This window comes from Xyrauchen texanus, chromosome 24, assembly GCF_025860055.1.
Source record: "Xyrauchen texanus isolate HMW12.3.18 chromosome 24, RBS_HiC_50CHRs, whole genome shotgun sequence".
Lineage (NCBI taxonomy): Eukaryota > Metazoa > Chordata > Actinopteri > Cypriniformes > Catostomidae > Xyrauchen > Xyrauchen texanus.
In genome coordinates this window covers 12,544,671-12,570,918 of record NC_068299.1, presented here as the reverse complement: position 1 = coordinate 12,570,918, position 26,248 = coordinate 12,544,671, and the positions used below count along the sequence as shown (strand labels likewise).

Sequence of the window (26,248 nt, the reverse complement as noted above, 5' to 3'; positions counted from 1 at the left end):
ACACACACACACACACACACACACACACACACACACACACACACACACACACATACATACATATATATATATATTATACATACATATACATACACCCTCATGCATCCCAGATGTATATATGACTTTTTCATCTGCTGAACTCATATGAAGATTTTTAGAAGAATATCTCAGCTCTGTTGGTCTTAAAATGCAAGCGAATGGGTGCCAAAAATCTAAAACGCCAGAATCCACATAAGGGCAACATTGAAGTACCCTACTGGCCATTGAGGACATTTCTGCTTCTCACCACCATCATATCATGTCTGAACTCATGGATTTAACCACTGGAGTCATATTGATTACTTTTATGATAACCTGATGTGGATTTTGGAGATTTCAAATGTTAGCACCTATTCACTTGCATTGTGACGACCTACAGAGCTGAAATAATCTTCTAAAAATCTTAATTTGTGTTCTGCAGAAGAAAGTAAGTCATACACATCTGGTATGCTAGGAGGGTAAGGAGGGACCCAAACCAAATAATTAGGGACTAGAATATCATGTAAGAGATAATATATACAGTCATCCATGTATATTTGGGTAATGAGTCTGGTGCAACTTCACCAAAAAACAATGCGCATGGATAGAGTAAAGTACAAATTAAGTGGAAAAATACAGCAACTCTTGTTAAAGCACACAGATCTTCATCAGGGTTAACAAGGTAAAATCTGTAACAAGAGTTGCTGGATGTACAGCCAACCAGTCATTATCCCAATATAAACCCTGTCAGAATGATCAAGACCCAGACGTGAAGCATTATTACGTGGCTACTTGTTAAATTAATAAATACATGGGCTTGAAAGATTATTTTGTGTTTAAATTAAATGGTAAATGGTCTGCAATTATATAGCACCTATTTAAGCCTTAACGGTATTCAAAGCACTTTACACTGCGTCTCATTCACCCATTCACACACACATTCATACACCAATGGCGGCAGAGCTGCTATGTAAGGTGCTAGCCTGCCATTGGGAGCAACTTAGGATTCAGTGTCTTGCCCAAGGACACTTCGGCATGTGGAGTCGTGTGAGCCGGGATCCAATCCTGTGATTAGTGGCTGACCCGCTCTTCCAGCTGAACCACAGCCGCCCCATAATTAGTTAGTTTCCGAATTCATACGCGATACTTTGGAGAGATAAGAGAGACACAAGCATAGCTAAGTTGGAAACTTGTATCGTCCAGGTGAGCTGTCTGTTATACAGTGTAGCTATGGACAGAAATGCATTTATTTGAAATATCTGACAGCTAATGGGCTTTTTTGACTTGGGTAAGTAACTAAATAGTAAAAACCTAAAGGCCTTACACACTCACAGCAAAGCACTTCTTCGTTCTTTGCTCAGAGCCAAAAAGAAGTTTGAAACATTAAATTCAATTCAAATAAAAAAGAAAATAATGCCACAGGGATAGATAATTTCATTTGACGAAAAGGCTCCGTAAAACAATACATACATTACATTAAAATCACATAAATTACATGCGCTAAAAAACCCAAAGGCCACAGTGCAATATAAATAATAAAGAATGAGTAAAATATGAGTATACTTAAAAATCTCATCTTCGCTGCTTATTTAAAATACTAATAGCAGTTGGGATTTTAGTCTTTCTTTACAAGTTCTTTTCACCAAAGGTACCATGTACCATTTCCCAGATGGGAGTAGTTGAAATGAGTCATGGAGGGTTGTAAAAGATCCGTTGCAACAGTGGAAGATTTCCTTTTGACTGCCCATGTGTACAGTTATGAAAGAGGTACTTGCTGTGTGCCTATTATCTTTCTTGCCTGATTTGTATTTCTTGAAATCCTGGTTTTACATTTAACTGAAGTTAAACCATGCTCAACATTAAATGAAAAACAAACTATGTCATTAAAAATGTGTTATCAGTGACTTCATGCTTCATTCTATGAGAAGAATTTACAAGATCAGTAAAATAATCTGTATTAATCACTCGATGATTTAAATTAACGTATATGCAGTAGATAATGTGTAATTTGTCATGTTTACCTTTTGCATCCATGGTGCTTATGTGCTAATATGCTATATGTGGCAATAATATGCACCAACACATTTATTGTAATTTAAGGTGACACTGATAGTACTGCAAAGATGGGTGTATAAAAGAGTGTTAATGGTTCGAATACAGACAAAATAATTATGATAGGCATGTCTTTCTTTGGACAGTTGTTTGAAGCTTTCAGTTGTAGATGTCACATGAGTGAAGCAGCATCAAACAACAGAGTGAATTGGCTTTTAAGAGAATTTGAGCAAATTGGATTCCATTTGAAGACTTATTAAATAAAAAAAAAAATCATATGACATATTCGTGGATAACGTCTTAATGCGTACGATCCTACAGGTGTAGGTACATTTGCACCAGCTTGCTAGTAACTCTACACGCCGGTGTGTTCATTTTGACTGATCTTAACTGACTGAATGGGAATTACAGTAGTTGACGGCCTCCAGGTCACACCTACTGATGAAATGAACCAATAGCAGTAAGATGTTTAGCAGCTGGGAAGACATTTTCCATCAAATTTACCACTGAAATGAACTCAAAAACACCTTCTTTTTGGCCAGAGTTTGTTCTAAATTATGTCACACTTTTTTTTGTAGGAAGTGTGCAGGGGCCTAACAATCACACAGAGTAGTAGTAACCACCCCAGTGCTTAGCAGTGCAACCAGCCAGAACACTGTAACAACAACCCAGAACACCCAAGCAACCATTTAGCAATGCCTTAGCAACCACCTATCAACATGATAATTCAGAACATCATAGCAGGTGCATAACAAAGACCTGTCAACCACCTAAAACACTATTGTGTTGGTGAGTTTTGCACAAGCAAGGACCAATTCACTTAAGAAAATTTTAAAATCTATTTAGAATTTTCTGACATCATGTGAGCAAAAACATAAAATAATTCCACCAGACTCATTAATTCAGTGTTTTTGATTACACAGCACTCTTTCCCCCCTCTTTCAGATGGTTTGAAGGTAGTCTAGTCTGAATTATATTTCAGGGCCCCCCATTTCTTGAATGCCCCCAGAGAATGCCCTCTTCCTTAGACACAATTATCATTCTTTTAATTTAATTGCTTGGCGTTTAGCAAACATGTTATGAAAGGATAGTTTCTAATGGAACTGGGACACCTCCATCTCTGGAGGATCTAATTAAACTAAACTAGTTTCCAATGTGCTCCAAATGACTTCAGAAAAACCCATTCATTATGTGTGCCCTCCAGTCCAGTTAGAAATATACTCAAACATTATATTTATCAATTAAATAGGTTATTAAATGGCATAAGTGTTGTTGAGAAATATGCTGCATCTGAACCCTTGAGAATTGTGGTGTTTTCTGTCACGTCATTGGTTAATGGACACTAGCGTTGTTACTTAAGCCCAGAACAAATGCGCTTATGAGTCTCTGAGGGCACTTTTTACATTCAAGTAATTAATCTGGACCTCAGGTATTCTGAGGTAACATTTTCTATAGTTCTTATCAAATTTGACCCGAGTGCAACAATTCGATAAACTAATCCACCTTCTCCACTTTATCTGATGAAAGTTTAAACCCATTGATCAATGGCTGACTTCAAACAGAGACTTCTCTCTGCTGCCATGGTAACAGTATAGACCTTTAACTGTTTATTTACCAAATGACACAGTGGACCCTGCTGTACCCTGGCTGATTGCTTTAGTTCTGTTGTTAAGCTTAAAAAAAACTGGTATTGAGGGAACTGGCACATATAGAACAAAGAAACCTTAGCAGCTAAGTCTGAATTTGAATGGTGTATGGGATGCTTTCCAATTAAATAAAAATACATTTATATTTCTCTATATTTGTTTCATTGTTTTAAATTATAGCCAGACAGGCAATAATGTTTTAGTAATATCCTGGTGAAAACAGTGGGTGGGCTCTTTCCTAAACTAGTCAATGAGAGGTGCAAACCCATTATATCTCAGGTGTGGCAACGAATGTGCTAAATAAATCAATTTCTCTGCAGTCTTTCCTCATCACGACATTCACCATAACTCATCTAGTCTCATGTCCATTTGGCTAATAGCGCTGGGGCACCCTTGTTCAACAGAGCTGCTGATTGGCTGTCTCTTGTCTGTGCAGGTCCATCCAAGACCTCTTAGTTGAGCACAGGAAGGTTTATACGTCCTGACAGAGACAAATGGCTTGAGAGAGAAAGCGATAGAGAGGTAGACAGGAGGAGGTAGACAGTGAGAGGTGTGATAACCTTGGAGTCATCTGAATAACGAGCCCTGGCAGACTGCCAGGTTGTGCCTCCTTGATTAGAATTGCAGATAACTCAGACAATGAGGTGAGACTGAGCTACTGGTGCTGGAGATGTGAGTGACAGCACAAAAAGCTCTGAAGCTCGAGGCCCAGTCAGTGTTTATGCGTGTGTATGCACATTCAGCCTCCTAATAGACCCTCTCCTGGATAAGAGGAAACTTCACTTATAGTTCTGTGATGTAGTTTAGTCTTACAGATGCATTCATAATATTTAAACGTGTGTGTCAAATCGTTCTATGCAACTGCAGACATAATGGCTCTAATAATGTCTGATTGGACTGGTAACTGAAGTCATTCTTTAACTTATGATAGTATTGTGTATGGCCTGTAACATAGTAACATATAAGAATAGTAAATATCATGACGTTATATTACATCTTTAAAATTGTATGTGTATTCTAAATTATTTTAGGCAGCTCCAAGTGCTTTTGTCCTCTTAAATTTGCAGCCAAAAACACTTTGGTTTAATCCAGAGTATGTTTGTATGTTTATTTAAGTATTTATTTCCTACAGGATGTAAAGCAAGCTTGGCCCTTAAAGGTCAGCATGTTAGTCTCAAACACCAATGCAGTCTCTGAAGTGGTACGGTATGGTCAGAAGCAGTTTCAGATTGACGGTTCATTTCATGATTTCTGTGTAAAGGGTAGCTGGAATGTGACAGTCCTTGCACACTCAGTACACACACACACACACACACACACACACACACACACACACACACACACACACACTCATGGAAAAAAGTGTCAGAATCCACTGCATGTCATTTCTAACCGTCATGCTGGGCATGTTCTGTCTCTTAAATGAACCTCAGGGAATTCTATTCTGAATAGTCCTCCGCTCTTTGGCTGACAGAAAGCACTAGAGCTGCCCTGGATGCTCATGGGTAAAACTGGCACCGGAAAAGACACATCTCTCCACCTCAGCCAAACCAGCTGTCTTACTCTACCAACTCAGTCAATCCCTGCTAAGCATGGGTAGGATTGCTGCCGTTTTGGTGTGTGTGCACACACTAAAGAAAGAGAAGTGTAGAAGATGAAAGATTAAAAATGAAATTTAACATAAAACAGCATTTGCAACGTATTTTACTCTCTTATTATGTGACATTTAGAAGTCAAACTAAAAGGAAATAATGGGAAAAAATGTTGGGTGGGATTTAATTTGATCAATTTACTTTTAAGAATAATGTGCAAAGATGAATCATTTATGATAGCACTAAGAACATCCATTATGAAATAAATAGGGTCAATTTTGAGTTAATGTTGACTTTAAGATGATAGTCTGCTCTGCATATTATGTAAAATTAAAATCCAATATATGAAATCAGTAAAATAATCCCTCTTGATTTCATTGACGCAGCTCGCATTTTAGTTACCAGAGATTGTCGTTATGAATATGTGCAAGATGATCCAACTAGATTATGAATGCCTCATCTGATTTCACCTCATTACCTCATTTAAATGTCATAACCTTTAACACGGCTGATTATCCCTCTCATTGAAATACTGCCACAAAGTAAAGCTTTCTCTGTGCTTAAAGGGCATTTGAAAGTCATACACCCTCACCCCAAGAGCACACATTCCTTTCAGGCATTTTTAATTCACACCATATCTTTTGATTTGCTTCAAGGGCTGGGTTACCAAACATTTTCTTTAGAACAAAAATTAAGAAAGTTCTTATGATAAATAAGAAGTTCATAACAATGTTCCAGAGTGCAATTCCTGAAAAATTCTTAAGTTCTCAAATATTTTCTTAAGAATAAAAAGACAGGCTTTGACATTCTCTGATCAGCATGCTCATAGGCTTGCCTTGTCACATAGCCAAATTCAGTACTTCAACACTGCTAAATCGTAATGATACATTTATCTATTCACTCTTTTTTTTTTTTTTTTTTTTAAGTAGCGAGCACCTCGCGATAATTAAATTTTTTATGTAAAGAGTGTGAGATGTGTTAGTTTACCCGTCATAGGAGAATTTACTTGCTGTTAACCATTTGATAACTTTTAATTTGAAATGGATGAAAAGAAAATAAACTAAAATTTAAGTAGACAAAAGCTAAGGAAATTACTGCAAGGAAAAAGTTCTCCTTGGGAAGCTTGATAATAACATCATATTGGAAATTAAGAGGCGGGTAAATGGAAAAGCGTGGCTGAGGCTGTCTCTGCTGTTGTCAACTCCGATAGGGATGTAGATGGGTGGTGTAAAAGAAAGTCTCAGCTTTCTAATGTTATAATTATTATGTTTCTATGAACTAAAAATATCACGTAGAGCACTATATATATATATATATATATATGCAGCGCATCCATTAGCATTATTGGTCACCACATTAATAAGCTTCAAAACAACATTTATTGTTTGAATTTGAAAAAACAAAAAATAGAATTCAAGGAGGTTGTCAGCTAAGGACATGTGAGGCGTCTTTTTCTCAAACTAGAAACTCTGATGTACTTCTCCTCTTGTTTATTTGTACATCTGGCCTTCCACATCTCTTTCTGTCCTTGTTAGAGCCAGTTGTCCTTTGTCTCTGAAAACTGTAATGTACGCCTTTTATATGAAATCTTTTCAAGCAATTTCAATTATTGTATAGCCTTCATTCCTCAAAACAATGATTGACTGATGAGTTTCTAGAGAAAGCAGATTCTTTTTTTTTTGGCATTTTTGACCTAAAATTTACCTTAAGACATGCCAGTCTATTGCATACTGTGGCAACTCAAAAACAAAGACAATGTTAAGATTCATTTAATGTACCAAATGGCTTTCAGCAGTGTTTGATATAATGGCAAGTGATTTTCTTGTACCAAATTAGCAATTTAGCATGATTACTCTAGGATAAGGTGTTGGAGTGATGGCTTTTGGAAATGGGGCCTGTCTAGATTTGATCAAAAATTACTTTTTTTTTTTTTTTCAAATGTTGATGGTGCTGTTTTTTTACATCAGTAATGTCCTGACTATACTTTGTGATCAGTTGAATGCCACTTTGGTGAATTAAAGTACCAATTTCCTTCCGAAAACAGCAAAATCTGTACATTATTCCAAACTTTTGGCCGCCAGTGTAGATAAATATTTGAAACTTACTGGAGTGTTCTAATTATACACTTTTTTTCATTCATGTTCCTGTTTTTTGGCTTGTATCTGTTTTTGTTTTGTTTTGTTTTGCATCCTTAAAGGACATTTAAATGTACACTTTCAGCCCAAGAGTGTTTTTTTTATTTTGCCACAGGGGAGTTTGGGGCTACGACACATCAAAAAATAAATCAAAAGAGAAAAATAAACATTTCTGAAACATATCGACAGTGTTCTAATTATACACTTCTACAATTTCCATTCCCATTTATGTTTTTGGGTCTAAATATATTTACTCCACTGAGGTAAGTTCTGTTTGTGATGCAGTTGCATATCATTGAATTTTTTGGTGCTCTGAGCCATTATATAGTTGAAATGTGATAAACTGTTTTAAGTTAACGCTCGTGTTAATTGGAATTCAAAGAGCAACTGCAACAGGGTTTCAGTATAATGCTTACAGTTTCTCTTCAGTCAGTCTTCACTGGCATTTGTACACTAAAGGAGGTTTTATAAAGGGAAGTCGTGCATGACTGCTTGTGCTGCGAACGAGAGGGTAAAGAAAAAGTGATGAGTCAGGCGTGGAGGAGCATGGCTCAATGAGAAGGCGACCAGCCATGCTGTCAATTATGTGTATCCTTCCTGTCAATCATAAGCCAGACTGACAGTTCACACAATTGCTTTAAAAGATAATCTCCAGGGAGACGTCCCTCCACCTTCCTGGAAACCCTGAATCTTCCCTACATAGACATACAGTATTTAACTTTCTTTTCCGCAAGTGTCACATGCTGGTCTGTGTTTTTATGTTTTTTTTTTAATAAATATTTTTCTAATGTTTAAAGTTATAAACAGTGCATAATAGCACACTTTCATCTAGACACTCATCATTCATTCCATCCAGTAATAATGTAATTTTGGAGACCAACATAGCAGTCATTAGTTGGAAACCTGTCTGAAGAACCAATTTACCAGTTTTAAACAGAAATCTTCCTCCAAATGTTTTACATGACTCTGTGTGGCACCGATGCTTTCATTGAACCATGAAGGTGCTATGTGCTCTGGGCCGGCGCCGGTCAATGCAAAGCCAGTGATTTGTGTTGTACAGCTGGGCCTGCAGAGGCTGGAAAGATGTGTAGAGGGGGGAATTGGGTGTTTTAGTGGGCAGCTGCTAATGCTTAATCTCTCCCATGCTGACACCGGCTGAATTAATTGATAGTATTCTCTGGAAGTCGGCTGAATATTTGTCAGGGCTCATCAGATAAATCTCTGGACAGGATTCCTTTTTGTCTTTTACTGACTCTGGCCTCAGCCGCCTCCGTCTTTGTGCGTTCATGTGGCTGGTCCCAAGAAGGGGGGCTTAGAAAAATAAGAAAAATGAAACCCGGTCAAAGAGAGTGTTTTTGTTTGCCTATGTTCATTGAGCTTGTCCCATGTGTTCCAGACCAGTGAGGAATTAATTTATTTGGAAGGAAAATGAGTAACCAATTGTCCTAAAAGCACCACTTTTAATCTGTATGTCATGTTGTGAATTTCTTTATTTCGTCTTTTTGAAAGTAAAAGTATAACTGGATAACAGGTACATTACATTTTGATGTTAGTGGAAAGGTTCACTTACTCACCCTGAACTTGTTCCAAAACTGTATGACTTATGTTGAAAACAAAAGGAGAAGTTAAGCAGAATCTTCAAACTTCTTTTCCGTTCAGTAACACTGGATGGGGACCAAGGGCTGTCAAGTTCCAAAATGGAAAACAAAACACCATAAAAGTATTGCAGAAGTACCATTAAAGTAGTCAATACAACAAATGCACCATATTCCAAAGTTTTCTAAGCCAAATGATAGCTTTATATGAGGAACAGACTGAAATCTGTCAAAAAAGTTGTTATTCACTTATAATATTCCCTTAAATATCTTGCTTGTCATCCATGGTCAATATTGACTTTCATTGTGTGGATAAGAGCTTAGATATTCTATAACTCCTTTTGCTAATTTTTTTTGTTTGAACTATTTCTTTATTTGATATATTTTTAAATTAAATAAAAAGCGGGAGAAAAGGGTAGCCAAGTCTTTGTTGTATGCTTCTCAACTGAGCGATGAACTGAACATACAGGCTTTTGAACGACCCTGCATTCACTTTCCATAGTGACAAATACCTAAATAACTATAGCCTGTAATCTGTAGTATACTCAGTCTATATTAATTATGGTCAAGAGCAGCCTAGAAAATTTAAATTACTGGAAACATTAATAAAAGGATTATACTAAAAGGAAGTAATGTAAACAGCTGGAATTTTGATTAATTTGCTAAAGTCACCCCTAAAAAGGCTCCCTCTCAGCTCTGGTTTATGTATACATAAATTAAGTATATTTTGTCTCTACTGCACTTGCAAAAGTATAACCAAGTCAACAAATACACTTGTATACAAAATACACTTATATTTAAGATACATTCCATAGAGCATGTCTAAATATTGTATATGTTGCTTCTCAAGTTAATGTATCTTGTTTTAGACAATTTAAGATGGAAAACAAGATAAAAACACTCGATAAGAATATGATTTTTTTCAGTGAATTTCTTTACGGGATTAAACTTAATAAGTTTTTTTTTTTTTTTTTACCTTTAATTCAGTATATGTCATTTAGAGGTATTTTTAATAGATAATTTTGTCCTCTTTATTGTTAGTAAGCATGTATAATACAACCTTTTAAGTGGGGCACAAGGAGAATAATCGGTTAAGAGCTAATGATTAATCGTTGCAATAATCGCTGAATAATCATTTTAATAATCATTAGATTAATCGATTATCAATAATCGTTAGTTGCAGCCTTAATTGACATACTTCCCATAGAAGCAGAAAGTTGGGACGGGACATATAGAGGTCTCATCTTTTTTTAATGAATTCATTAATTATTTTATTTTTTTTAATGGCCAGAAGTCTGTAGTATACATCACAACCTGCCAAAACATGATTTAGTACTCGCTATTGCTAGTTGGATATGATATTCTCATTCTAATGAACAAAACTTTTGTCTTACTGGACTAAAATTTTTATTTCCTTGTGTGCACAACAATTTTCATTTTTGGTCCAAATTCCCAGAGGTGAAAGACTACATTTAGTTTTTTACATACAAATCTTCAAAATGTTATTTTGTCAGGAGTACACTATCATTTAGCATCAAAATTTTAAATAATAGAATACGGTAAAAAGCCCCACAAAACTCCTTTTTTTTATATTTTTGAATATTGGATATATTTTATACAGGTAAGTTTTAATTCTTATCATTCTTATCAATTCTTTCATTTTAACAGGTATATTTTTAAATCTTGTGGCTATACTTTTGAAACTGTGTGCATTTGTTCATGGAATTGCCCCATTCACTTCCATTGTAAGTGTCTCACTGTAGCCTTGATTCTTAAAAAAAATAAAATAAATTATAAATATTTGAGGGTTGAGTCGAAATTACATTTGTGGTAATCAACATTATGCCGCAAATGCTGCCAAGTGAGCTTAACTTGTATTAAACCCTGAACATTTATTTTAAGGGTCCACAGAGCAGCTTACAATGATGATTTTCATTTCAATCATTTATTTTTGCAGATTTGCCTTTTCTATAGTGAAAACTGGAAAACAAACACCTGCTTCATTGTCCTCAGAAAAATATGCTGTATTAAAGTATTGATTTAGAGACTTATTTTTTCTTGCTGCAACAGTTTACTTGTAACACATGCCTTATTGATGTTTACACTCTCAACTGCTCTGCGCTCATAATGAGATTAACATACAAAAAACAATTAAACTTTTGTGAACCAAAGCAAGCACGTACGTACCTCCAGGGGTATTGTTTTACCGTCGCATTTGTCTCCTAATGTTACACAGTGTCTCAACTAATCTGAGCTTCCTGCAATCACTTTGACTTTCAAAATCCATCTCATCCAATTTCTGCACAGATATTCTCTCCTATATCAGCCTATGCAATGCTACTTTATCCTATTTCTCTTCCTTAAGCAGAGATGCCAGGCAGCAATAGCTTAACCCTTATCAATGTCAAGGATTTTAGTTTTATAGTGCTTTGCTGTATTAAGCTTTTGAGTGCTTAGAATTGCAGAGGTTTTTAATTTGCAATCTTTCAAACACCAGCGAGCTGACATATTCCAAAGGCTCAGCCTGACCGGTAACATCCCTTAAAATAGAGATACTCGGAGCTAGATGCTCTGATGTTTGGTTGTTAACTGCATTATTTAATCCGCTGTGAAATGTCAGGTGGAGGCAGCCGTGAATATTGTTTTATTTCTCCTTTTTATTTCCACTTTACACTGTTGAATTGTAGCTACATTTCTGGCTATTCACTTTGGGAATTCATTTAGCAAACTATCTCTTCAAGTAGATGCTCAATCTGTGATTGAGCAGTAAAAAAATTCTGCTTTTCCTCATAAAGTATCTTTTCCTGCTGCCTGCTGTATGTTGATTTTTTTTTCTTTTCAATTCGAGGCTGCCTTGGCAACAAACTGTACATTTTCAGGCCATAAATTGTTCTTTGACATTCAAACACGGTTTCTCTCTCTCTTACTCTGGTCCAATCACTCATTCCGCTCACTTAAGGCCTATAACCTTTGACCTCCTGAATTCTCCACATGACAGCTTCAATGCTTATGATTTTGTTCTTCGAGTTTATTTCGTTTCGGCTCAGAGGACTCTCACAGTGGCGTTTCTGTGCATGCGCTGGCTGTATGCTTGGTTAAAACGGCCCCACTACAGAAGCAGATGTTCATGCATTTTTATCTGAAATTGTGGCTTTTGTTTGTCTGGCTCCATCTCTCTTAATTTCCGTAATTACTACTTCTGTGGAAAAGTCAACACGAGAGCCAGGCATTTCCGCTGGGCAGAATAGTATTTATCGTCTCTCCCTCCTTTCACACTTTTTTTTCTAATGGACAGAGTCCATTTTACGTCTTGCCAACAATTACTTGAGTTTGGCGGTCAGTACTGTTGTCATTTACCCTGAAATTGCAAAGTGATCAGAGGCCCTCTGTCCCAGAACTCACTTATGACTGCATGTGTACAGTATTTACCTTTACAGCACTAGGCTGAACTCAGGATGGCATTCACTTTGCCAGAGTCATCGTGCTGGTTGAGACGCAGCTTCTTTACTGTTTCAAATGGAATGACAATTGTAGACCTCTTCTGGTCAGACATACATTAAAGTCAGAAACAACACAAAACAATAATGACAAAAAAAGAAAACGACAAACAAAACAAACACATTTTCCATAATATTTACTGGATTCCCTCCTAAACAACACAAAACAAACAAACAATAAAAATCAAAACCATGTTATAACAAAACAGAACCCCCTACAAAAAAACAAAAAAAAATAAACAGCAAAAAACAAACAAAACAACAATGACAAGAAAGAAAACAACAAACAAAACAAACACATTTTACATAATATTTGCTGTATTCCCTCCAAAACAACACAAAACAAAACAAAACAACAAAACACCAAAAAACAAATAAACAAAACTACAATGTCAAAAAAGAAAATGACAAACAAAACAAACACATTTTCCATAATATTTACTGGATTCCCTCCAAAACAACACAAAACAAAACACCAAAAAACAAACAAACAAACAATAAAAAAAAACAATGTAATAACAAAACAGACCGCCAACCCCCCGCCAACACACACACATTTATAAATTTACCGGACTGTCGTTATATTATAGATACTGACACAACTGGGAGTCAACACTTATGTTAATTGGCCAAAAGGGTGGTGTTATCAGCCCATTCAGACAGAAAAGTAAAATTGCCGATTAGCTGGTCAGGACGATATATTGTTCCATCACTAGTTTTAGTATTCTTTTTTAGAAGTAGTAACTTACCTGAACACTTTTACCATTTTCTCAGTGTAAGAAAATATATTATAATAAAAATAAATGGAAAAGGATAGAAATAAAAAAGAGCTAAGCATTTAGAAAGTCTAGGACAGGGCACTACAATAAAGAAACAGCATAGTTGTGTAAGGATACTTGAAATTAAAAGACACTCAATCTCCTCTGCACCAAGTAAGATATATATTTAAATATAATTGGTTTAAAGGACTGTCCAATGCATATTAGGAAGGGAATGAATGAAAGAGAGCGCATTTATGTGTTTGTATGGTCTGTCCTTGCTGGAGAAGAGTAATTGCGATTGTACAAAGAGGTGCCAAAGGCAATCTGACCTGGCAGTGCAGGTGATAATGGTCAAATCAGCAGAGATGTTGTTTGTAATAACACGATGTATGAAGAGTCAAAGGTGAAAAATGAGCGTTATATTGTTGGAGGGAAAGGAAGGTGTGAATTTGTGTGTGTGGCTACATTATGTTGAGAATGTATTCCCTCTCTCACCCATATTTGACAGACCATGCTTCCTCTACAAATGCCCCCCTTGGAAACACAACACTACAAAAACAACACAAAACAATCAGAATGGCCTGCAAGTGTCAGGGCTATGGTGTCCCCAGGAATCCAGCTCTGCCGGGGGCTGGCACCGAGCCGTCCGCAGCTGTCAGGGCCCTGTACAGCAAAACGCTAGCACCAGATGAGCTTTTGTAACCCAACCTGGCCTGGAACTCTTTATGAGCCTGGGAACAATCCTGTGTTTTCTTTGAAATTTTTAACCTGACCCTCTGGGTGCTAAACACTGGTGTTATTCCTGTGTTACTCCAATAGCTTTATTTTCTCTTAGTTTTCTCCCTCTCTTGTCTGTTTTCTGACTGTGACCAAAACGTCTTTTAAAGAAAATGCATTCTAATGTGTCCGTGGATGTTCTCATCCAACTATTTTTTTTGTCTCAGAGTTACTTTAAAAGTTGTTTTGGTTGTTTTTCTAGCTCTGGTCCAATGACAGTGATATGTGAGAGTGCGGAGAAGTGGTTTGATCACAGTGAGAGACTGAGGACTAAATAAACAAAGATGTTCAGAGAGCCTATCCTGCGACTGTGAAAGCTTTTATGAGTTTTGTGCTTCACTAGGAGAATTTAGTCACAACAAAGACAGATCGTATTTAGTTTTCAAAGATGGTCAGGGCTGGAATAACTATTTTGACTTTTTAAAGAATATATTGTGTTTGCCATATAGAGCAGGGTAGTCATTGCATTCATTGCATTTCCATATTGTCAGCTACAGTATACACAGCATTGTCACTGGAAACATTTTGACCCCACTACGTAATGTGAAAAACAAAACTCTAAACCAGTATTTTTGTCTTGTCATAAGAGTTCTATATAATCACTATAATCACTGGCTTCCGGTAGCGGCCGTCTACGCATTAACGAGAGAGTCGAGTTCCTGCGTGTGACGTAGGCGTTGTGTAAGCTCCGGTGAGAAGTGACGAACGTGGAAGCACTGAAGATAGAGGAAGCCAGTGATTATAGTTTATAAAGTTATAAATATGGATATTTTTCTTACAAAAATACATCGCCTTTATTAACCCCCTGGAGACGGATTGATTACTTTTTTGATTAATGTATGTGTTTTTTTGGGCTTTAAAATGGAAGGTCCCATTCACTCACATTACAAAGCTTGGAAGAGCTAGGATGTTTTTTTTTATATAACTCTGATTGTGTTTGGCTGAAAGAAGAAAGTCATATACACCTAGGATGGCTTGAAGGTGAGTAAATTATGGCAAATTTCCATTTTTGGGTGAACTAACCCTTTAACAACACTGATTAAGATGGAGGAGAGAGAGTTAAAAAAAAATGGGTTGATCTATATACTACTTGAACTTGTAATCAATATGTTTAATGCTTTGCACTCCTCTATCATGAAATATTGTCTGAAAGGGAGATTTACCTCACCCTGTGTGACCTCCTTCATGACCACCATGACTCTGTAAGGTCGACGATAACAACAACCATCCATATCAGAATCTTTAATAGTCAAGTCTGATATTAACATTGGTACCATCACCATTTTGAAGATAACTTGAATAATGTCTCTCTCTTTATTCCCACTGCCTAAACTGTGGATGTGATTAGCAAATATAACAATTTGTTGCCACTCTGGAACTAGCGACGGGTGACAAGAGGTGTAATATCTGACATTTAGAGATCTAAGGATCTCTGATTGGCACTTGATTAGGGCCTAATTCATGCCATTATCTCATCCAGTAGAATTAGCTGGGTAGAAAATTGTGTGGTAAATCACAGGGGCTGAAACCAGGAGGGGTGGGGAGGAGCTGGCAAATAAGGCAAATAATCAGAATCAATAACAGAGTGAGGCTACGTGGGCAATGTAGTGCAACGCTTTCTGTCATCAAATCATAAAGTTGACTTGTGGCCCAACTGAATGGCACAGGAAACTCAAGTCTTTGCCAACTGTCTTATGAATGTTTTGGCACTGTGGAGGGCTGTTCCTCTCGGTGCATTTAGGGCAATTTACAGATCTCTTCTTTTCTTTTTTCCTCCTGAGTTTTCATTTTTCACCCAGCCCACCCTAACCCACCCCTGCGTGCACTTAATGGCAGCCACTCCCCCAGGCCTGAACTCCAAACCTCACCGGGGACGGAAAATAATTAGGGAGGGAAAATTGCACCTGACACCATTTCTGAAAAGCAGGGTATTGTAATGAAAGCAGAGCAAAGATCTTTATGTCAGAGGGAAAAATTGAAAGGAAAGGAGTCTGCTGTGAAAAGACTTTGTGGGAAAGGCCTTTGGGGGGGTTAGCAAGGCATCGCTGTCTCGCTGAAGTTCTTGTGGGAAAATGGTGAAACTCATGCATGTGCCTGGCTGCACCTAGGTACCTGACTTGTCTCCAGGTACCGTCTACACTTCTGCAGAAGAGGAGAAAGGATATATCAAGGTTGTAAGGATGTGGGAGAGGCTGAAAGAATGTTTTTCGCTTCTACACATTGATCAATTACCTCTGTTCTCCTGTCCCTTCAGTTTTCCCTTCTGTGATCACCTTGTCTCCACACTTCCTGTGGTCTACATTTAATACAAATAATAGTCCAGGATGCAGAGGACTTTCAGGCCTTGTTAACACCTGATATATTAAGATGCGTTTTGGACAATCTGATCACAAGTTTACAGTCGAGACGCAGCACATTTACACCTGATTGTAACATGCGTCTCTTTTGGCCTCTTGTGTTCGGATATCGAGGGTAGGGTCTCTGATTTCATGATGGCATAAATCGATCACCCACACCTGAATATAGTTCAAGAAGACAAATATCGAAATGTTTTGCACGGTGTTCAATCCGGTCTTTAGCTCCGTCCCGTTTCAAACCGATCACCCAGAATGCATATTTATACCAGGTGTAAATGGGGCCTCAGAATAAATAAGTCCACTGGCACACACAGCCAGGCATCCTACAGCAACAGGGTGTGGAAGAGATAGATGAGCCATTAGCGGTAATATTTTACAGAGGTTGAGGAGACGTGGAATGGCGGTGGTGGACAGCACCAGATGCTGTGCCGCATAGATGGGGACAGCACAAATGACAGAGCTGCTGTTAAAAGGTCCAGCGGGGGCATTGTGACTTTTGAAGAGGAGTGAAATATTACACTAGACGGCATAGTTGCAGGATTACTGCAGGCTGAATGTGCTGTTTTTAGAGTCTTGGCAGCTGTCTTAAGAGCAGGGGGAGCCAGGGCTTGCAAATTTCTTAAATGGCCAGTCAATCAATGTTTATACTGAATCATCATCAACTTTAGGGGACTGCACAGATCTGCTCTTGGCACATTTTACGCGATGACCCCGCTTCTGATGTCACGGCGCAGTGGTTTAATTTACATAATGAGCCACATGGAAGTTGATCAGGTTCCAGCCTATGAAACTGGCAAGAGTTGACTCATTAGACAGCAAATTCAGCTTTCAAAGATGTCTTGCTGTTTTAGACTGTGCCCACCATGTTTTAATTGACACCATCAAGCCAAATAAAGAAATAAATGCATTGCTTAAGTGTTTCGGCAAGACCATTAATTGCAAGTACTGCATCAGAAAGACACAAATAGCACACTATATCGCTTGATGACACTCTTCTCAAAGTTGACAATAAACACCACACTTAGCTAATGATGATCAGAGGCTGACCTTGTAAGTCTGCTAGCTTCACAATCAGTAAGGAATTCTCCTTAAATGCTCCCTAGATTAGAAAATAAATTGAGACCCCGGCTCGCATCTGGGACAAGCTTCTGCTGCGGCTCGGATAAAACCTGCTTTCGGTGTTGTTAATTCATTTGTCATGAACAGAAATCATCGGAGTCGCTAGGGAATGATTGGGAACAGTAAGTCCTGCATTCAGAGCCCTATACAAATTCCACTGGTTAGAAAGGCGGGGGTATTGATTCTTGCAAAGAATTACATTGTTTTGTGCCTCGCGTTGTTGTGTCTGACTGAAAGTCAAGGAATCGGCTGACTGGACATGATTGCACCCCGGATCGAGGCCCAGGCCCCTGGGCTCATTACCTGGGCTGGATAGAGAATTGGCTCTCAGCTCTGCTTTCTCATCTCAAAAGCCATTTTTTTTTTTTTTTATCGGAATTCATCTCTAAATATACCTGCAGTGGGGCGGGGGAGAAGGAGGTGGAGGGTTTGAGAGATTACAGTATTGAGCCTGTAGACGATTCCAGCTTTAGTGCCCAAAGCGATTTCAGATTGCCTGTCTTTAGAGATGTATGAATGCTTGTGCATTTTGATACCTATGCTTAGCAGTGAAATGGGGAGCACAGGCAGCCACTCAGAGTGTCACCGCCATCAAGTGATATGGCATCTGCCGCACCGTGAGCCGACCCAGCTCCCTGAACTTGTCTCCATACAAACGGAGCAAAATAAACCTGAGCTACTATGACGCAAGGCCAACGAAATCAGCCAAAGCCGCTCAACCATCAAACAGGATTTACGAACGCAGTGAGCTGAACTATAGATTACTTCTGAAACTCATTACTTGGGTTGTTCAACAATGTAATCAGTTAAATATCCTCTGAAAGGCACCTAGGTGGACTCCAGAAGTAGTGGCAAAAATATGTTTGGTAGCAAGACGATAGAGGCCCAAGTGCTTGGTTTTAAATATATATATATATATATTTTTTAAAGGGACAGTGCACCCAAAAACGACAATTTCGTCATCGGGAACTTTAACCTTATATGCCGAACCTGTGTGTCACTATCCTATGTGTAATACAAAATTATACAATTCAGAGACTGTTTTCCATGAAATTACAATAAATAGGGACTTATACTTTCACATCTCAAAAAGGATGCAAAAACACTATTGTAATAAAACACCATTACATAAGTATTATAAAAGTGGTCCATACAACACATGCACTATATTCCAAGATTATTTTCCATAAAGTTTTATTCAAGCATACATTAAATTATTAAGATTAAAATAATAGTTTAAGTAATATATATATAAAATGTTGGGACACTGATCTTAGTGTTAATGCGCACATGTTCACATTTATATAGCATCTATGTACCTACAGTATACCTATATAAATTGTAACATCAATGCATGCTCACAAAGCATACTGGATTTTGCGCATTGGGATCCACACAGACATCGCAAATTCACCGGCTCAAAAACTCTGAAATGAGTTGTATAAATTCCGCATCTGTTTTCATTTCTCTGACGATGATATTTAAAATTGTAACAATATGCTCTTCACTAGAGTTAATTTTTTTCAAGCCAAAGCATTGAATGGAGGATAGATGCTAAATGCAGTGCTACCAAGTCACTGGGCTTGTCACTGATAAACATAAAGCAAGCAAAACAAATCGAACGTGAAACCGTTGTTTTGGGCTGCTCTGAGCAAAGATGAAAGCTCTCATTGCAGTAAGAAACGTGTGGCGTGGGATTGAAAGAAAAGAGAATAAATCACCATGCGATGTCTCTGACTAGACTGACATATTTAGAGAGCACTGAAATGAGAGTTGCATGAGGATCGAATAATCAGACACAGGAGATAAAGCTCCACATATACCGAAGCACATCTGTTATGTTCGACAGCAGCATCAGGTCAGATAATAATGGGCCTTGACAGGCTGTAAACCAAAATCAGGAGGTGAGAAAATCCAGAGTTTGATCATGTACTGATTGACTTGTATCACCTGTTCTCCATCGCCTACTTGGCCTCCAGCTACAGAGATTGCTTGGCAGCTCTGCACAAACAAGAATCGTGGAAGTTCATTGCATGAACTCTGACATAATTAGAGGGGAAAATTATGCTAGTAGTCAATTCTGGGTGAGGTTAGCCAGCCGATGTGTGTATTGAGATGTTGGCAATGCATGTTGCTTCATTGAAATCTTTTTTTTTATATACTTTTTCAAGTTTGGATGTGTTCAGCAATATCAGGCAAAAACATCTTATAGATTTAAAGGCAAAGTGTGTTCATTTATTTTTCAATGTTAAAGACATTCTCATTTCCAATCTTATTTCTGTAGGGTCCACTATTACTGAGCCCCTGGAAAGTTTATTTCCTAACAGTGTTAAAGACTGTGAGTGCATTTAGAGTACATGCACTTTAAAAATCTAATTTCAGTTGGACTAAAGCAATAATTTGTCTTTTTAAAAAGCTGTCTTTTTTTTCCAGTCTGTTTGTTGTTAAATAAAATTAACATACTTGGATAATGCCATTGTAGATCCGTTCCATCTAGCATGTATTCATGCCAATCGGACCACAATAGGCCTCAGCATTATGCGCATGCTCCGAAAAACTGAGGTGACGCGCAAAGTGTATTTTATCCAAATGCAACACAAAGCAGAGAAGAAGAAGAGCAACAACAACACTTTAATTCAGAAGTGATCGTCCCTATGCTCTATTCCCTTCGAGGACTTTACCATCCACCATGAGAGCTTTGGAGGCATGAAAGGTGTGGGACTCAAAAATAATTCATATTCAGAACTCACCTTTTAATGAATTGTTATTAGAAATTCTGCTTGAAACTATCTTACATCATGGCTACTGTGATTGTTCTCCCTTCGAAGTGCCCTTCAGAGGCTGATTTATCTTGTCCGTATTGCAGGGACACATGATGCTAAAAACTAACATTTAAAAAAATTTAACTTTACACCTGTGACACATTGATGTATTTGACATTGATAAATATTATATAGAGATAGAGAGATAATATATATTAGGGATGCACCGAAAGTTCGGCCACCGAGAATATTCGGCCGAAAATTAAATTTTTTTGTTTTGCCGAAAGAGAAATAAGGCAGAAAATATGAGACGATATATATGCCTCCCCGCCCCTCATTGCTCAGGTTTCACTCTCGATCGATCTAGCCATTATCACGATTCTACCAAGCAAAGGCCGATGTCAGCAGTACCGCCGCTCCCTATACACATACTACGCAGTCTTCATAGGGCACCAACTCCCTAGGAGGGTACCATCTTACCCTAGGAGGGCACCAGAAAGTCCACCGGGTGACCTTCCTTGCATGTTATACGTTATTCAAGGACCTGTAAGCAGTTGCGGAACATAGTCGATCACTTCACGCTCGTATTACACGAACGCGACGATCCTCTTGACTACTGGGGCATGAACAAAGACCGCTTTCCATTGCTTGTGCGGATTGCATGCATGTATTTATCTGCCCAAGCCCCAGCACAGAGAGAGAGAGAGAGAGAGAGACTATTCAGTGCAGCATCTCATGTTCTTGATGAGAAGAGGAACCGTCTCTCCTGCCAGAAAGCTGAGCAACTTATGTTCTTGAAGAGAAACCTGACACTTTTACTTAAACAGTCCAATTTGCTATGTGTATAGCAATTACATTAAAATGTGTTTAGCCCTGCAAAACTATGTTTTTCACTTGAGGCTACATCTGTCGTTTACAGTTGAGGTTGGTTTAGTTCTATTACTGCTGTTTTGCACTGTTGTTTTGCACAATAATTTTATATTAATGTGGAAATACGTTTACATAAACAGAATAGAGGCCCTCTGCCGTTCTGTGTTCTACCTGTTGTTTTCATTAAAATGACTGCGTAGCATATTTAATCTTTTTGTATTTGCAAGATGCTAGCCTAGAGCTGCTAAGTTCATTACTTGACTGCTGTTTTGCATATCGTTAGAGTTTTCTAGAACATTACATTTATTGGATAATTGGAAAATATATATATATATATATATATATATATATATATATATATATATATATATATCTATCTTTAAATTTGATTGAAAGTATAATATATTTTATATTGTTATAATACATTTTCTGTTCAATTTTGGTGTGTTACCTTCAATAAAAGTGTGATCATTTTATTGATTTGTAGTTTTTCAATTCAGATGAATTTAAATTCATGAAATTAATTAAAAAGTATAATATTAATATAGTTATATTAATAAAACTGTTTTAAAATGGGTATTAAAAAAGTGTGTTTTATATATATATATATATATATATATATATATATATATATATATATATATATATATATATACACATACATTTTCATGATCTTATGTACACTATTTTACACATTGCATCATAAAATACAATAAAAGAGGTGAACAGATGCATACTATGTCCAAGGTGAGCATGCTAGTGTTAGCAGTAGAATGAATGCAGGATGTAAACTTTGCAAATGACACATTGACCAGAGATCATTAGGAAAATACAGACAAACTATGTATTTTCTTAATAGTCTATTTATTCATGCCATCTCTCCTCAGTATAAATGTTTTTATGATGCTTTATACAGATATTATAAGGATGAAAGTGAAACAAATAAAAGCTTGAACAATCCAGGAGCGAATTGAGTCATCTTTTGCCTTTGGACATTGCCATAAACACAACAGATAATGTACATTTGATCTGCACCCAAAATCAATGCGCGAACAACGTAAAAAAATAAAATGAAATGCTTGTGGCTGTAAAGTTGTCCATGTTATTGTGCCTGTTGTGTGGATCTCACTGTAGTGTATGATGCAAAAATTCAACCAGTAAACTTCTATATCACTTTCTCAGCTGGTCTTCTTTCTTTACCTATTTGATTGCCCATGGAGTCATGTATACTTGGACAGAGAGGAGGACTCTTGCTTGACAATGCACAATCCTGTGGTAGTTCGATTATAACTGCCCAAATAAACGTACCATGTGTCTCTATGGTGCTATCAAAACATTGCTATTTTTGTTTGAGCATACCAACCAGCCAGACATAGCAACTTTGACTCAACCAATGGTGTGGGTTTACGCTGGGACTATCTGTTTGTGTGACCAATGGCAGATGGTGGGGTATTCAATAAATCTATTTGAAAACAGTCATTGTTTTTATAACTCTGTTTGTTTATTGTAGTGGCAGAGAAATTACTCACTTTACCTTTAAGACCATACAAACAGCATGTGTTCAGATAGGAAAGCACATTTCACCTCAAAATCATAATTTACTCACCCTCATGTTGTTCCAAACCTGTATGACTTTCTTTCCATGGAACACAAAAGAAAATATTAGGCATAATGTTAATCTCAGTTACTATTTACTTTTATTGTACAGAAAACAAAGATGCAATGAAAGTTAATGGTGACTCAGATGAACATTCTGTCTTGAAATGCATAAGGACATGGGATGATCCATAACTTCATGTCAATTTGCTTTTAACTGTCCTTAATAAAAAGAAGCATTTTGGAAAGTGTTATTAATTAGTGCTAGTGAGTAAACATTCAAATGAGCAAACAGACTGCCATTACGGAGGAACCATTTCCCGCATAAATTATTCCCTCTTGCTGGAGCCCAAACATTCACGCGTGCATGTTGATTACCTATTCAACATGCTACATGAATTTATTGCCTTTTAACTGTGCTTGCAATCTGCAATAACATGCTCCGATTCCTATAACACTTATCTCTCAGAGGCTGTGCTGTGTCTGACCAGGCGTATTCATGAGAGACATGATTCACAGCCAACTGAGTTTTAATGCTAACACATAAGAGTTGCAATAATGGATGTTACATGCGGCAAAATATACTGCCTTTATGGTGATACCGTTTGCTGAGCAACTCAGCAGTTTCTTATAATGCTTGAATATGCTAAGTGGAGTGTTGTGAAACTAGAGGCATTATGTTTATTAACTTTGTTAACAAGAACCTGTTAACATAGACATTGTTAGTAAGGCATTCTATATTCTAAAATGAATGAAATTCCCATCCTGGATGCTGATTGGTCAATCAAGTCTGTATTGGACAGTAAAGTGCTGCTCAGCACATATAAAAGACAGGGACTATATCTTCTAGCGGAAAGATTGCACTTGAGGAATTTACCTAGTAATTTAATGCTTTAATGAAATGAAAACTTGGCCTAAAAAAAGCTTATTTACATTTCTTTTGTGAATTTTCCTTCCTTCTTTTTTTTTTTTTGCCACTGTGAATGAGCTTTCCTCATAGCACTTATCCAACAGACGTCAATATTTTCACTAAAATGATTTACATTTTGGGTTGGGTTGGGTTAGGGATTAGTGTAAAACTTATCCTATGCTTTCAGAAAACTCGAAATACTACTATTATGATCATTTTGGAAGCTTTTTTAAGCTTTACAGTGAGGCACTATCCACTGTCTTTGTATGGAAGACGCCTCATGATATTAATTTTAATATATAATTTAGTGTTCTGAATAAGAAAGAAAGTCATACGGGTTTTGAACAACATGAAGGCGAGTAAGTTATCACTGAATTTTCATGTCTGGGGGAACTATTCCCCCTAGTGTACTTTTTATATCTTCAGCATCCTTTATGCTGAAAAGAGATTATAGTTGATCTACTTTCTAATAGAGACCAAAATGCTTTTGGAAGTTTTGATAGATCCTCAAGCACCTCGTGAAAACATTTAAAGACAAAATGTTACTAGACAGAATGTTGTGATACAAATGCTGCATATCTCCAAAATTACTTTTAACAGTCACTCTACTTGTATACAGTACAGTATGTATTAAAGACCAATATAATCTTCACATAACGGCAAGATATAAAGAGATACTCCTACACAACTCTGTCAACATGTCCATTGTGTGCTGACGGCGTCTGACGCGGTAATTGTCAAACTGTTTGGAGAAATTCCCTCATTGCGAGCTCTGTCACCATCTTCATCTATTTGATCGGAGTGCTTTCTCAAAAGCCATCGGAATCCGTATCTGTCGACTTGCTGTCACTCAGACCATTAAAGATGATTGATCGTGGAAAAATCTTCCTTCCAGCTGGTGTCTTCCTCAGAAAATTGTGACAAACTAAAAAAAAAAAAAAACAAGAAACCATGCAGTTTTGTCAATTTAGGTAGAGTTTCTGACAGTGAAGAAATGCACAGGAAAAGGGAGTTATGAGTTATTTTGGTTTTTGCCCAAGGCTTTTTACAAATTTACAACACCCTTGCACAATGAATGAGCGAGTGGATCGTGGACTTTAGCGCATGCTCCGTCTCTCTTCTGTATCAGAGGGCTGTTCGTCATCTTTATTGGCTCTCATCTGGATGTGCTATCAGCGTGATCTCCTCTGTGACATTCTGTTTATGTTCTGCAAACCAGATCAGTGGTAACAGCTACAGGATACATTTATGTCATGTGTGAAAAAGTTTTTAGATGTTTTACTCAGCCTTTAGTTGAGGTTAAATTAAAGGAATTTTGAACTGAAAAATTCTGTCATCATTCACTCTCCTTTTGTGTTTCTCAGAAGAAAGAAAGTCATACAGGTTTCCAACAAAATGAGGGTGAGCAAATGAAAACAGATTTAACATTTTTGGGTGAACTATCCCTTTAATCACAGGCTTCTTAAAGTTGAGGGGTTTCATAAGAATCTATCAATAGTGAATGCCTTGACAAGCATCACTAATAAATTAGAGCAGGACTTAAGACTTTATCAGGATTTGATTGGATCATTTAAAGGAAGGTTATTATATTATTGACTAAAATGTGTCCCTGCCCACCTGGCCTTGTTTATGTCAGCGAAACAGAAAAGTTGTTGTCTTTATGCCTACATATGTGACCCTATGACAAAATTATAAAAAAGAATATATAAAAAATGTCTGTCTCTTCCTCTTTGTTTACTACTTTTTTTTATTCCTTTTTTTTCTTTTTTAATAAGAGGGATATTTATGATATTTCTGTGTGATTGATAATGTGCTGGTGTAGGTGTGTGCTGGGCATTAGGAGGCAGGGAGATGATTTGGATTTCTATTTATCTGTCATGTCAACTCAAGTGGTTTTTATTGTCGTTCAACCATATGCAGTTAGTACAGTTCACAGCGGAACGAGACAACGTTCCTCCAGGACCAGGGTGCTACATAAAACAACATAGGACAAACACAGAACCACATGAGACTACACAGACTAAATAACATTTCTACATAAAGTGCACGTGCAAACGTGTGCAAAAAAGTACGGGACAGTAAAATAAATTACTAAAAGGAACAGGACGATAGGCACAGTGAGAGACAGTGCAGCGCCGACCAGTACACATTTGTAATCTGAGTAGTGCGGTCTGTTCATGTAATCTGTGCCATCAGTCAAAAGCATCCTGGGCTTAAACTGGCAAAATTAAAACATCGGGAGGTGGGGACGAGAAACCGAGAACAAAACAACAATACAAAAACTTCTTTAAAAGGAACAGGGGAGATGTGGAGTTATGTAAATATGCTGGAGTCAAGGATTGTGAATTTAAAGTGATAAATAGAACATTTTACTTAGTTAACTTACAGAAATTGATTCACCATCTAAATGGACACAAGATATAAAAATTTAGCTACCACCAAAGGAGGTGGTGCCTTGAAGGACAAAAACTTTCTCTCAAAGGAATAGCTCACCCAAAAATGAAAATTCTGTAATTTATTTACTCACTCTCATTTAATTCCAAATGGCCACTCTTTACCAT

The 26,248-nt window shown here is 37.2% G+C and overlaps 1 protein-coding gene across 1 annotated transcript in view; it reads left to right on the top strand.

Annotated features, from left to right (window-relative positions):
- LOC127618298 (neurofilament medium polypeptide-like) overlaps nucleotides 1-26,248 on the top strand; it is a 741,913-nt gene that overhangs the window by 213,819 nt on the left and 501,846 nt on the right. The window lies entirely within an intron of this gene.